Consider the following 14428-nt stretch of genomic DNA (forward strand, 5'->3'; position numbering starts at 1 on the left):
TCATCTTTTTTTCCCTATTCTACTGTGTTATAGAAATACTTGTTTTATTTCCTAAGTACAAAATAAAATAAATAAATTTTAAAGTTTAATGTGCATAATTAACATTTCCCCCAACACCTTCTTAAATCTAGACAAGCGACAAAACAATAATTTGAGTCATGCTTTGTAGTGTTTGTAGATTTTTTGAGCTGTAAGTGCTCACACTGAAAATTTAATAACTGGATATCTGGAGTCTGAAACCGACTCAACAAGGGCATTAGAGAGTCACAAAACCAAGTGGGATGGGAAATATGAAGGGGAAGAAATGTTCTAGAGGTAGAGTTGGTAATACTGAATGGATAAGCACTGATGCAAAGGAAAAAGTCAAAGAGAAACCCAATTCAATCAATTAAGCATTTATTCAGAACTTATTATATACTAGGCATTGGAAACCATGTGAATGGTGGTGGCAGTTAGAAATTATGAAGTCAAATATGGAAGTACATTTTACATGACCACACATATCAAATAGTTTGCCTTTTCAATGAGGGGAGGAGAAGGATGGAAGGAGAGAATTTGGAACTTAAAAAATGTTAAAAATTGTTTTTACATATAGGTAAAGATGAAATAATTTTAAAAAAATTATGGAGCTGAAAGGAGGAGCAATTGAAAGGGAAAATAAGGAAATTTGTTTTTTAAATTTAATTTTTTAACTAACAAGCATTTATTTTCTTCCTCATCCCACAACTGAAGATAATAAACAGATATTTCACATAACATATATATTAAATAATCTATTTTAAACAGATATACATGGTCAAGCAAAACAAATTCCTGTAATGTTCATGTCCAAAACTATATGATTTATTCTGCATCTCGAGTTCATCACTTTTTTGTCAAATGCTGTATTGCATCCATCTACATTCATGATTGGTCATTATGCTGATCAGAGTTCTTAAGTCTTTTAAAGTTTTTTTTCTTTAAACAATGGTATTGTATAAGTTGTTATCCTGGTTCTGCTCACTTCACTGTTTTAATTGACATGTTTTTCCCAGGTTTCTCTGAAATTATGTTTCGGTACACTAACAAATAATAGCGATTATTTGTGTAGCACTTTTTAAGGTCTGTAAAAAGCTTTACATATTATTTCATTTGATCCTCAAAACAACACTGGGAGCTAGGGAACAAACATTTATATAATGTCAGCTATCTTCCAGATATTGTGCTAAATGATTGACAAATATTATCTCATTTGATTCCAACAGCTTTGTTAAGAAGGTTTTGTTCTCATCCCCATTTTACAGTTTAGGAAGCAGATGCAAATATAGAGGTTAAGCAATTTGCCCCAAGTCATGCAGCTAGTAAATGTCAGAGGCTGGATTTGAATATAGGTCTTCTTGACTCCAGATCTAGTGCTCTATTCAACCATTCTATTCATACTACATAATTTGTTCATCCATTTCCCTGATGGCATCCCCTTAGAATAATGTGCATTAATATGCCCATCTTCTCACAGCTCCTTCAGCAATTTTCATTTGCCTTTTTTGCCAACTTTGTCCATTTGATAGAAACCTCAGAGTTGCTTTAGTTTTCTTTTCTATAATTATTAGTGATTGAAAGCATTTTCCATATGTTGATAGCCTATGTTGCAGTTTCACGTGTGTTGCGGAGTCATTGCAAAAGAATTCATAGACTCAAACCATCTCTAACCCAAGCAAAGGCATTTATTGGGAGTAACGCCTCTCAGGAAGAGGACTGAGTTCCAAGAAGGAAATCAGCAGCTTAGTGAAAGTAAGACAGAGATTTTTATATGGCAAAAGATACAATTACATCATTACAGAATATATGATTATTAAAATATAGGAGGGGTTTGTTAAGGGATTAGGCAATAGGGGAGGGGTCCTAGCCTTGGTGGAACTGCCCATGCAGTGACCTCACAATGCATACAGAAAAACCCTTTTGGGGTTGGGCATTACTATATGATACTGATATCACAATAAGCCTCCCCATGTCATAAGTTCACCTGAAGGACAGCTTTCACTTTACTGTACAAGTGCCTAGTTAGAGAAAGTCTCTTTTATTGTTTTGGGATCCACATCCTGCTTGGGCATCCTGGTGGTACTGCTTTCTGATTGGCTGGCTCTTATGGTCCTATCTGAGGTTAGATGGATGTAGTTTGTGGTAGTTGAGTGTGTGGACACACATGCTGTTTCTATGAGAAATGTGAGAATTGTGTCTGGGGGAAGTGATTAGCTAGAGATGGTGATTAGGATTCCATCCCATGGATATGCCTGCTATTCTAGTGAGGCATATTTGAGATATTGGGTGTGGGGGCCTGTGGTGTGGTTAAAGCCAGATTGTATGGACAAATCAGGACATGCCTGCTGTTCAGTGCTAGGCCCATAAGGGAATTAGAATATTGGGGCTGGAGGCAGCCTTATTAGGATTCCATATGCTAGATTTTTTCATTTGAAAACTGTATTCATGTCTTTTAACCATTTATCAATTAGGTAATGGCCCCTATTCTTATAAATTTAAATCAGTTTTTTATATATCAAAGAAGCAAAGCTTTTTAGTTTTGGATATATTGAATTTGAGGTTTGAGTAAGACAACCAGGGGTGTGTGTGTGTGTGTGTGTGTGTGTGTGTGTGTGTGTGTGTGTGTGTGTGTGTGTGAAAATTAAAATAGGATTGTAGAACTTGAGCATGTTTGTAATAATAATAGCATTTGTATATCACTTTAAAAGGCACTTTACAGATATCTCATTTGATCCTTACAGCAACATTCTGAGTTAGGTGCTATTAATATCGTCACTAAGGCTGAAAGAGTTTAAAAGGACATAGCAAATAAGTTTGTAAGGAAATATTCAAATGCAGATCCCTGCCCTTAGGAAGATCATATTCTAATGGAGAGAGACACATGCAAACAAGTGTGTATATTTAAAATATATACAGTTTAAATGGGAGGTAGGTGCTATTATTATCCCCATTTTACAGATTAGAAAACTTGAGGCTGAGAGGTTGTGACTTGACCAAGATCACGTAGTCACTATTAAGTATCTAAGGCAGAATTTGAACTCAGGTCTTCCTGACTGCAAGTCTAGCATTGGATCCACTATACCACCTTAGCTGTCTATGCTTGTATCTACTTACATTCAACCTAAGAGGAGAATTTGAAGATACTGTTTCCTGAACTCCAATCTTCTGCATAGAGAGATTCAAGAAGATAAGCTTGAATGCCTAGAGTTGTGATCCTGCCGCTTGGAGATAGAAGAAGACCTCTCATGTGGCACTTATGTAGTGTCTACCTGGATCACAAAAACCAAGGATTCCATACGGAATCAAGCCAGTAGCTGCAAGAGATAAAGAACAGAGGCAAGCAATGACCAGTGGTGTTGAGTGGATGGAGATAACATGAACATGATGGTGCAATCAAAGGCCTTCTATCTCTACAAGATGGAAGGCTTGAAAGGCCCTCCCCCCCATGCCTTCCCCTCAGTCTTTTTTGTGGATGTGTCTCTCTCTGTGTACAGTCACTTGCCCTGAGGGGTCTAGAATGACTTGGGGGGTGTGCCCCAAGTTGATGGGTTAGATAGATATTCTGCTATCACTTTTCTCACTATGTATGTCATTTCAATCAATGTTTTTGCTTTGAGCTAATGATGTACTCTGTCTTTTGTAAAGGTCAACTGGTGGAGTCATTTTAGGAGTGTGGGTCTGCAGAAGACCTTGAATCTGGGTTAATGATTTTTCTGGAAAACCCATTTTGTGAAAGTGAGTTAAAGGAATAGTTCAAGGGGTGCCACATACCCATTCCCTAATCAATGAGCATCTACTTTGTTTCCCTTTCCTTTGATTATAAAAGTTGTCTCTGACCAATCAATCAATCAACAAACATTTATGAAATGACTGTGCTAAGCACTGGTAAGTACAAAAAGAGGTAGTTTCTATCTTAAAGGAACTTACAATCTTAAGAGGGAAATAAAATGTAAACAAATACATACAAAGAAAGGTAAGAGCAAGCAGGGTTTAGGGAAAAATAATGAGCTCTATTTTGGACATCCAGTTCGAGAAATCTAAAAGTCAGTTGAAGATGTGAGTGGAGATCAGCAGAGACGCTGAGGCAGTGTAAGTAGATTTTTGAGATTCATAAACAGACATGGTAATTAAATTCGAGGGAGCTGATGAGATCACCAAATGAAGTAGTATAGAGGGGGAAGAGAAAAGTAGATAGAATAGATAGATAGAATCCTGAGGGGCACCTGTCTGGAAGACATCATCTGAAGAAAGATCCAGCAAAAGAGACAGAGAAGGAATGGTCAAATATGTAGGTTGAGAGGCTGGAGAGAGTGGTGTTCCAAAAACCCAGAGACAAGAAAGAATCAAGAAGATGATCGATGTCAATAGTCAGGGAGAATGAGAATTGAGAAAAAAAAAACATTGGATTTGTCAACTGAGACCATTGGTAACTTTGGAGAGAGGAGTTTTTGTGGAATAAGGTTGGAAACAAGATTGTAAGGGCTTAGGAGACAGTGAGAAGATTGAAATGGAAATTTATTGCTATATATTTTGAATCCTCTTACATTCTGCTATGTGCATGGTAATGCTTTTTTTCTTATTGTGTATTTAAGTTTTAGTATTTAAGCTTATAGTGTTTCCTTTTCTTGTCTTATTGTGTATTTAAGAAATATTTTTAAAAAACAAGAGAGTGAGAGGAGAGAAAGTGGAGGCATATATTGTACATAACCTTTTTGAGGAGTTTAACCATACAGGGCAAAAGAGACATAAGACAATGGGGGGATGGCAGGATCAAATTTTTTTTTTCAGATTAAGGGAGACATAAGCACATTTGTAGGCAGTGGGGAAAGATCATACCTAGGGAAAGATTGAAATTAAAGATGAATGAGAGAGTGGGGAAGAGAGAGTGGGCAATTTGTTGGAGGAGATAGGATAGATTTGGTTTTCTTGAACAGGTAGAGGTGTTAGCCTTGGTGAGGAGTAAGGCTACTTCATCATATGAGATAGGGGTGAAGAAGGAGATAGTTGCAGAAGGTATCTGAGTAATATGTGATGAGGAAGAGGGGAGAAAAGGGAGGTCAGGATTAATGACCTCAATTGTTTTCCATTAAAAAAGAGGCAAGGATCTCAGCTAAGAAGGTGGGAGAGGAGCCATTTGAGGTCTGAGGATGGATGAAAAGGTTTAGAAGAGTCGTTGTGGATAGTGAAGTAATGAATGAAGAAGGAGGATATAGTAAGATTACCTAGTAGTAGTAAGTATCTAGTTGAGGTAGTGTAACATAAATTTGTGGTGGATCCAGTTATAACATTTTTTTTCCCATTTTTTTGCATGATTTTTCCTCATCTTCATTTAGCAGTATGTGTGTAGAAACAAAAGCTGTGATGGTGGAAATAATTCAAAGCTGATGACTGGCAGGGCCGAACTGGTGATGTAAGGGGGCTTAGGATTCAAGAGAGGAAGACTATGTAGATGGAATTGATTTACCAAGAGTTCAAGATGGAAAAAGAGGAGAAAGCAGCTAGTGGCAGGGGAGATGCCCTCGGATAGCATTGAAAGGTCAATGGTATTGAAGGTTGTCATGTAGATGAATACTTGACTTCTTCATGTACTGTTTGCTTTTCTTTCTAGATATATGATAAATATGTAACTCTCAAAGTATTTCTTTTTGTCCATGATTCTTTTTGGTGTTCCTTCTGTTTTCTTCTGTGCTTAAAAAAAAGCTTCGGTAGCTCTCTTTTCTTTCTCTGTCTTTATTTTGATACCCTTATCCCTAGTTTTTCTCTCCCTCTAACCTCCCCATTGGAAAAAAAAAAAGAAAAAGATTAATAATATATATGCATAGTCATGCAAAACAATTTTCCGGAGTGTTTTCAAATGTGTCTTATTCTGCTACTAGAATCCATCACTGTCTCAGCAGGTGAGTAGCACACATCAATGGTTCTCTGGAAAAGTGGTTGGTCATTTCATTGAGCAAGTGAGACAGTCTATAGAAATCACTTTGTGAACCTTAAAATAGTATAGAAAGGCTAACTGTTAATAGTAGTCCTTAAGTTTTTCAAAATTCATACACATTTTTCTGTTTCTCTTGTGATGGAGGAACTGGCCAACAGGGGTACATTATAATTTCCAACTAAGTTTGACTTCTGCCTTCATCAGTTTGCCAGAATGACTTTTTGTTTGTCTTTTAAAAATTCATCAGTCCCAAAAACGATTAGCCTCCAAAAATGTGACCAATTCATTTTTTTTATCAGCCTTTTTCATCCTTTTTTGAAACAAAGCACTGGTATATCTGTTTAATGAAAGCATTAAACATTTAAATTAACTATGAGCCATATTTAAAATGTTATTATAATTCTTACTGAACCACATGTGAATAATTTCTTTCCACCCTTGGGTCTATGTTCATTTACATTGGTATTCTGATCAACTCTGAAATTTATCAAACATAAATGCACACAGTTGAAAGAAACGAAAGTGAAAAGACTTGTACAAAAGAACATGCAAAAAGTACCAGAGAGGCAGAAGAGAGAAGATAGATGACCTCTTACTCTGTAGATTAAGAAAATAAGGCGTAGACAAGTAAAGTGATTTTCTTCACGTCTCGTAGGATCAGAACCAGAACTTGGGTACCCTCACTCCAGGCCCTGCAGACTGACTGCTTCACCATGCTGCCTCTCATTTTGTCATATGTGCATGAAAATAATTCATATTACTTTACACTTATACTTTGTAGTTTGATTTTTGGTAATAAACACTTCAGAAAACTTGACAACTACTACGTAAAATTTCTACCAGTGCTTAATTCCAAAGTAAGCACAGTACAGAAATCGACCCCCACTCACAATAAACCCACTACGAGTAATTAAATATCTTCAATCTTCTGATAGAAATGCATACAAAGATAGGATTTCTTTGTAGAAATGGACAACTTTACTATAGTTTATATATTCCATTCAGCACAACACGTCAAATTTTTATTTTAGTAAATTGTTTAGTACATTGTTGCCACCTAGTGGTATTGAGAGAATGCAAATGGAATGTATGTATAGTAGTGTACGTTGTTATATTGTACTAAAAATTAAATCTAAAATATTTTAGTAATAATTCCCTTAAATATTATGGACAATTACAAAAGAAAAATATACACAATTTTTAAATGTACACTTAAAAATTAATATTCTGAGATCCCACAGCCAAACATAGTCTGAGGAGGTGAGGAACACTGGGTGGACTGCCCTGAATTCAAGACCAAAACCCCTTTGAGTATAGAGAACACTGAGGGGGAAAAATGTCTACCCATAGCCCACATCCCTTTTACTCTGTGGCCAAACCTGACCCAGGTCAAGAGGCTTACAGGTGCAAGAGAAAATTAAGGAAAAAGAGTAAGTTGGAGTAATTAAGAGTAGATTTGGGGTCATGGAGAGTCAAATGGAGTTTGGGAGTGGTCAGGAGGAGACTGAAGGGCAAATAACGTCCTTGGAGAGATCTGCACTGAGGTGCCATCTTGGGTTGGAGACAAGAGAGCCAATGACACTTGTCTTCTTTCCCTTTTGAGTTCTCCAGAAGGGTGAGATATATTGTAGGTTATCTGTTGTTGATAATTCATGTACTCATATCCACCTCTTTGTGACCCTGTGGATCATAGTGCCCATGGAATTTTCTTGGCAGAGATACTGGAGTGGTGGATTAATTATTCACTTTACACTCCCTGTTTTTCTCTGGTTTTGAGAAATATTATGAATGTTTACTTTGTTTCTTAATCAAAGGTTTGAAATTGAAAAATACCTTGAAAGGATCAAGGTTTGTCAATTGAAGCAGTGACATTTTTTTATTGGTAAGACCAAGAAAATAGATACAGTAGAATGATATTGGAGGTGCAGCATCCTCTTGGTCTAGTTTTGATATAAGGACAAAATGGGACACTCATAAGTCATTAAACATCTAAAAAAGGAGGTTTACTTTGCCCTAACACAGAATATACAAAAAGGATGCAATGGGAATTATCTCCTCTTGACTTGGCTCCCTTAGTCTCCATCTGGAAATGCATCTAGTCAGTGGGTCATCAGAGTACAGTGGTACTCATGGTCTCAGGTACTCATCAAGTCTGAGAGGCCCAGACTCCAAGTGAGTAGACTTTTTATGCTTCTAGCTGATGAGACCAATCAGGTCTCAGGGCAGTTTTTTCCTCTCACATACCACTTGTTGGTGGCAAAGTGAGTACCTTCCACCATTTTAAATTCATATAGAGCTTTTACTGGACAGTCTTCCCACCATAGGAACCCTATAGGTTTCCTGTGAGTTCCTATAGAGTTGGAGGCATTTAGGGTTAGTGTTGGATTGTTCTGTCAAGTTTCTTTTCAGTCAAAGGACCACACTGGAGGAGCTAGAGGGCCACATGTGGCCTCCAGGCTGCATTCCTGGCTCTGGTCTATGTGGTGAGCGATGCCACATCTTTGCAGATCACAGCAGGTCTTCAAATTCAAGGTGGTGAATGTCAGAGCCACAACACAGATAAATCTTCTCCTGATGTGAGGTGGTGATAATGGGCAGGTATGACTCCAAGGTCTCTCCACCAATACTTTGGTCAACAATTTTTCATCTTTTGTGAGAGTCATCTGTACTAAAGTAGCTAAGATATGATAATCATCAGAATGCAATCCATCTGGAGTCTCCGTTGATACCCAGACTCTTCCTTTACACCATCCACTCACTATTCCTTGACCCACTTATTAAAGCCTCCCCCTCCTGGAGAACACCACATAAGAGAAATGGCACCAAATCTTTTCCCCTTTAGAAGTCTCTACAGAGGGGCTGCTTCTTTCTTCCGTGGTGACTAAGGATTTTGTCTCACCCTCATCCAGTGACTCAGAATTCCTACCAAGTCAGCCAAGGAATCCCTTCTTTTCCGGGTAAATACGTACCCAGCGTGGTAATTATTTAGACCTTCCCTATGCCATTAGAAAGCAGGATGCCTCCCCAACTACCCCACCCCTTGGTTCCTTAAGCATTTTCTGAGGAGTTTCCTGAACCATTCTAGAGGAAAGGAAGTCTGCAAATTAAGGGGTTCCTGAACAGTATCTCCAAGATGTATGGAGTCCTCTGAGGGGCCAAGGACCTTGAGGGCAAGGCAGGTCTGTGATGAGGACCCTCTGTCATCTGTTCAGTAGTAAGTAGGGCCCAGTAAATGACAAGCAACTGCTTTTCAAAAGCAATATAGTTGAGTGGCTGCTCCGGGGAACTGGAGCTCCAGATATCTAACAGTTACATTCTGGTAACCCCTTGGTGCCTTCCGAAGACTCCACTTAGCCTGCCTGTAGGGACAGAGACTTCCAGAAACTTGGACCTGGTAGGGTCATAAGGGTCCAAAATGAGATAGTCTTGCAGGACTGCAGCCTGTTCTGGACCCCACATGAAAGAAAAAGACTCGGTAAATAGGCGCCATCCCCAGGTGGGTTCTCCAAAACTTGAAGATCTATCAGTGACTTATTCTGGATTGTGCCTGAACTCATAGCTGCCCCGAGCTCCTCCCCAAACCTTCCTGATTTGTCTCTACTTTCCTGGGCTGCTCCATCATCCCTCCCTCACCCCCTTTTCCGTTTTCCTTTTGTGGGTTATTATCTCCCATTAGACTGTAAACTCCTTGAGGACAAGATGTTTGTTTCCTTTTCATATCTGTAACACCCACTCCTCCCCCCATGCTTGGCACATAATAGGTATTTAATAAATGTTTATTCACTGAATGGGATGGCTTTAACAGTATCTCCTCTCTCAGTCTCCCTCTAGGACCAGACTAAAGGTGGTGCAGTGGATAGAGCACCAGTGCAGGAGTCAGGAGGACCTGACTCCTCAGTGTCTGTCACCTCAGACACTTGACATTCACTAGCTGTGTGACCTTGGGCAAGTCACTTTACCCCAGTTGCCTCATCCTGGGTCATTTCCAGTCATCCTAATGAATATCTGGTCACTGGATTCAGATGGCTCTGGAGGAGAAATGAGTCTGGTGACCTGCACAGCCCTCCCTCACTCAAAAAACAAAGTTAAGTTCAAGTCATGTCATTATTTCTCTGATGGCACGGTCTTCTTCTGCAATGAGGGACGAACACACTCCTAGACTCCTCTGGGTTTTCCCCACCCATTCAGTTCCCCAAAGCTTAACTGAGCAAGCTGACCCCTGGATTTTCTTAGGACAGATTTCTCACCCCTTGTCTGATCCAGGACCTCTGACCCCATGGCCTCATCCATCATGATCAACATTATGTCACTGATGTTGCAGTGTGCACCAGAAGTGTCCCACATGCAGCTCAAACCAGATTAAAATGTAATTGCAAAATATTTAACAAAATGAATATACAATAAAACTAGATGACATTATACTCTAAAACTAGGTGAATATGCAGCCAGCAGGGATCCTGATACAGGGATTATTGGCCCCTTTTCTATTTGAGTTTGATACCACTGGTTTGCACCTGCTTTCAGGTATCTGCTCATCTTAATAGGACTGTGTGAAGGAGAGTTCTAGTAGCCCTGGGGAAGGATGGTGAAGATAGAGTAGACTCCTTCCTGTGTAAAAGCTAAGTGGTCCTGACTAGTGTGGACCTGAAAACTTGGTTAAAGAAAGGCAGCAGGCTAAATGCATACATTTTATGATTTAATTAATTAATTGATCAATTCCCTATTAAAGATAATGGTAACATAATGCATTATGGAGCCAGAGATGTTCTGGCTACCCAGTGCAGAAATCTTCTGGCTTCTATACATTTTGCCGTGAGAAAGGAACTCTCCTAGTTGAACAAATCATAAATTCAGTAAGACAAGACAATTAACAAAGTAATGTCGGTTGGGCCTTGCGATTCCAAGCTGTGTAAACATATGTCTCTGTGACATACAATAAGAAAATCCCACCAGGCTTCCTGTCCTAAACAGGTACTCGAAATAGCTGACACAGGAAAGGGTAAACAAAGTTCAATAGAAATTACGACCTAAGATGTCTATATTTTCTTTACCATTAATATGCCATAGATAATAAGATACAAAGGAAAGTCCCATTATTCAAGATATGCCATAACATAGGGTCTTAGGTTAAAGGTCTCCTTAAGGAATGTAGAGTCAGCCTTGGCTGGTTTTTGCTGACATAGGAAAGGCATTCTCTGAGTTTGCTTCAGAGAGAACAAAGAGATTATTCCAAAATTTTATATTAAACATTATCACTAGTGTGTGGGATGGCTCAGGTCCCTACATAAATCAATTACTCAGAGGCCTCTCAAAGTGATGACAGAAAAGAGTTTTATTAGATTCTCGAGAATCTGGACAATCCCACAGCAGTTCACCTGGAGTAGGAAAGCCGAAGATAAAAATCAGGACAGTGATTTATAAACCCTAACGCAAGTCCCTCCTCCCCCACACTGACCATTATCCTCATTAGCTGAGGATATGGTCTTACATTCTAGACACGAAATCTAACCAATCCCTTTGAAATGAAGACATCGAGGAATTACGCAAGTTTTGTCCAATCATTGAGACCCCAGTACACCACACAGTTTTATACCTTATATGGAACTATTCTATTCCAAAAACACTACAGCCCCGAGCCTCCAGGCCCCACCTCACCCTTGGGAGAAAACCACAATCTGAGGAGTCTTCACCAAGTCTATCCCACTCACTAGTCTCAGCCACAGAAATAGAGATTGGCAGAGGTGATAGTCCCATCCCCTTCACTTCAGGCCTGGATTACCCGGTCTACACCATTGCCAAGATGTGAGAGGACAGAAGAAGGTAATAAGTGTTTATATAGGGCCTACTATGTGTCAGACACTGCTAAGTGCTTTACAAATAGTAACAGCTAGAGACAGACATGATAACTTTGTTCAGCACCCTGTCATCCTCTGTCAGCTTGCAGATACCATCTGCTTTCCTCCCAGGGTTAGGGGGATCTGATATAACAACATACTCCAACTTCCTTCCTCTCTGTCACTAGAAAATCATTTTTCACCCTTTGGGAACTCAGTATTTTATGGTGTGGCTTAAAGGGAAAATTCTTTGTTGGGGCTTTTACCCTGATAAACGAGGTGAAATTCAGGAAAAAAAAGAATTAAAAGGAGTTTACTAAAAGTATGCCAATGTAGCAACATGATGGGCTGGTCACTAGAGATCAGTAAGGGATTCAAGATGGAGCCAGCTTTTATTGATAACTTTTTTATAAAAAAAGATAATTCGTGTGGGTTCACATTAGCAAAAGGGGATGGGGTTTATTGCCTCTCAGCTCCTCTCCAATTGCCTGTACAGGATGTTTAACAGCAGGTAGGGGGTGATCTGGTACACGACAGATAGCAGGGAATGCCAAAGCTGCAGACTGGGTGACTTCCTCTGACACTGATTACCCAGGAGAATTGAGAACAAGGTCAGGTTAACTTTCAATAGTGTTGATGGGGTTCAGACTCTGGGAGCCTCTTTGAGCTCCCCTTGAAAATTCCCACTTAATCTGGCCTTTGTGACTCAAATCTAATCTTCCCATTTGTTCCGGCATTCTCAAGAAGCCCATGGGCTTTTCATTATCACTATGCTTAGGTCTCTGTTGCTCCCCCCACCTTTGATCCCATCAAACCCCCATTGCCCAGTCTGCTGACCACTCCCATCAAGACCTGTATTCATTCCCATACCACCCCTATCAAGATCTCTGGATTGCCCCACCTGCTTCCCACCCAAACCCTCCATTGTCTGACATCTCCTGATTGCCTCCAGCTGTTTCCAGCCTTTGACCCTCCTAGGATTCCCTCCTAGGACTTCTCCTCAAGACCCTCCCTAAACCCCTCCTCCCATCACCCTGGACTACCGGACCACCCCCCAGATCCCTGCTAGAGTCTTTTCTGTATTTAGTTCCATCTCGCCTCCATGATGGCGCTCAGATGCAATCCAGCTCAGACTCTGTCTAGCTGAGATTGTATCCGGCCCGCTTGTGAATACAAGCATTACAAATGCTTAGGCTCCTTAAGAGCCAACCCAATCTGGCAAATCTTTAAGAATCTTTAATAAACTTTGTTTTCTTTGGCTTTGAGAAGGCTTCAGTTGAATTCATTCGACCACGACCCAGACTGTTGGTATTTCGGGGTCCCCAGCACCCCTAAACCTCATCAGTGTTACCTGCTTGGGGTGGTTCAGGTAACTCTTAGGAGAACTTGGTCCTTCCCACAGTAATATTCCTAGGGATTTCTGAAAGGGCCTTCTTAAATTCTGAGTGCATAGCACCCCTTTCCTCCAGGAACTGCCTCCCTGGAGCCTTCCCTGAATGATTCTGAAGGGGTTAGGTTTTGGAGGATACTTCAGGCTTGGGCCAAGCTGAAGGGCCCCTAGAGCCTTGGGGCTTAATTTCCCTGTACAGTTTTATAAGCACACCCAAAGCCCTTCCATCATTTTTTTTGGGAGGCAGCTGGAGTTAAGTGACTTGCCCAGGGTCACACAGCTAGTATCTGAGGCCAAATCTGAGCTCAGGTCCTCCTGACTTCAGGGCTCTATCCACTGGGCCACCTAGCTTCCCCTCTATCACTGCTTTCTAATCAGCCCTACAGCTTTTATTGTGTAGAATCTTTTATTCATATTCCAATTTGTTTCCAAGAAAAAGCAACAAATTTTTAAAAAATCTTCACCATACTGGTGGGAAGTTCAAAAGGAAGGAGGGAAGGGAGGCCAGTCATTCCAGCGTGGCCTTCCTTCTCCCTGGGGGAAGTTTTGGCTGGAATAAGTGGGTGGGGAATGGTCTAGAAAACAACTGTGTGGGAAATGGTGCAGAGAAGCCTAGGGGAAGGACAGGGCAGGGAGGGTCAGTGCTGAGAATGTCACCGGAGGAGAAGTCTGTTGAAGAATCAGGGTTTGGTCTCTTTGATGCTAATCAAACACCAGAAACAACTATTTCTGCCAGTTTATTTGTGAAACAAAGCAATGAAAGTGCTCATTTATCTCTACTTCCAAAAAATAAAATACCCCAAAGCTGACTCCTGGGGATGGTGCCATCTCCCTCTGCCCCCTAGCAGGGCAGTGGCAGCTCTGTGACTTCTTCCCCCATTCCTGTAATGTCTGTTTGCTCTAACAGCAGCATTTGCCCAAATCACAGATATCTTGACCTCAAGCTCAAAATGGTCATTTGGTCAGTTCATGTCTGTATGGTCGTGTGGTGGTGGGGGAGACACTTAGCTAAAGTGTGAAGCCAGTCAAGAGATGATCAGCCCAGAATGCAGCACCTAATTGCCCCAGGCTGGGCATAGGTGATGGCAGGCCTTGATGTGTGTGTGTGTGTGTGTGTGTGTGTGTGTGTAGGGGGGTGGTGGGGGGAACAGGGGGTTTCCCCACATAAATCTCTCTTCCAGAGACTCTAGGAAATAATGGCTGATATAGTCCCCTAGGCTATGGAAATCTATGGTAGAGAACTTTCAGTTTTGG

Source organism: Notamacropus eugenii, chromosome 7 (genome assembly GCF_028372415.1).
Source record: "Notamacropus eugenii isolate mMacEug1 chromosome 7, mMacEug1.pri_v2, whole genome shotgun sequence".
Classification (NCBI taxonomy): domain Eukaryota; kingdom Metazoa; phylum Chordata; class Mammalia; order Diprotodontia; family Macropodidae; genus Notamacropus; species Notamacropus eugenii.